This window comes from Coturnix japonica, chromosome 1 (assembly GCF_001577835.2).
Source record: "Coturnix japonica isolate 7356 chromosome 1, Coturnix japonica 2.1, whole genome shotgun sequence".
Lineage (NCBI taxonomy): Eukaryota > Metazoa > Chordata > Aves > Galliformes > Phasianidae > Coturnix > Coturnix japonica.
The window spans coordinates 63255951-63257442 of NC_029516.1; positions in this window are offsets into that span (position 1 = coordinate 63255951).

Below are 1492 nucleotides of genomic sequence, written 5' to 3' on the forward strand. Positions count from 1 at the left end.
TAAAAATGCACAATGGTTTTTAAGGCTTTTACATTCAACAGAATTTTACAGGGGGCCAAAAAAACCCACAAAAAACAAAAAACAAAAAAAAAACAAAAAAACCAAACAAAAAAAACCATAAAAAATTCTTCCTTGTCTTTCACAAGTAGCTGGGAGTTGCACAGAGCAAATTTAGCACTGTGCTGGATAGAAATGATGTGGGCAGAAAATCTCAGCTGAGGGACCAAGAAGAGGGCCAGATCTTCCATTCCTATCTCCACAAGATGTTGAGCAAGTGAACGTGTGAGAAGAAATCACTGAAAATCCCCTCATCTTACCAGAAATGTTGGATGTGCCACACTGAACCTATTAATTGACTTCTCAACTGAAAGGAGTGTTTTTGCAAATACATGATGTTGCAAAGGAGCTGAGAAAGCTTACTTGGGATTCCTCCTGTGAAATGAACTCCAGAGGCAGGCTGATACCTATTTTGGAACAGTATGGAAGAACTGAATGCTGTTCCAGTAATGAGATGCCTCTTCTGTAGATAAAGCTAACAGTTGAAAGTGACTAATTCTCTTGCACTTAAAAAACAATGAGAGGAAAATTCTATCATTTCTCTGAAATATGCATTCAAATTCATCTCCTGACTAAATCTGCCTGGCTCCTTCTGTACTGCTTTTATTTAAATCATTTCTTCCTTTGGTTTCTAGCAAGCTTCTCTAAGAATACAGCCAATACAAACAACTTATATGTAATTGAGTTTGGTAAAGCTGCGGATTTTCAAATGTCCTTCAATATTTATTTTTTTATTTTATTTTATTTTATTTTTCTTTCTCATGACACAACTTTCGGGGTCATTTGAGCATGTGAAAAATCTGAACTTCCAGTCAAAAGCAAAAAGAAGTCTTTAGCTCCTATTACAGCAGAGAAACATTTCCAAAATATGAATTGTAAAGTCTCACAAGCCAAAAGACAATCAAACTGAACCTTACACTTATTCATGTTTAAGTCTCATGATATTTAAGCCTATCACATAATTTTTGAGTGTGTGAGTTCCATGATATTTGAATGTCTGGTTTGAAAATGCTGAACTTTACAGTATTATTATTTCCTACCTATTTTATATTTATAGTATTGAGGTCTACAGTTCCAAGCTTCAGGAAACTAGAATGCTTTCTTGTTCTGGGATGATAAATCCCCCCTAAAAATGGAAATACTGACAGAACTTTAACTATACTGTCTCAAATGAGACACAATGATTTTTAGCTTCTAATTAAATGCGTATTTCTTTCAAAATCAGCTCTTATATAACCTGTAAATCATTTTGGTGGCAGCTCAGAGGGAAATAAAGGGAATGTTGACCTTGGCAATCTTTGTCTTGACAAGAAAAAAATAATTTTTTATCTGAATCTAAAATATGTAATACCTTTTGTCCAAACTGTACACACATATATATGTGCTGTAAAAGAGTTCTTAAAAAAAAGGGGGGTTGGGGGGGATCCTAAAAGGT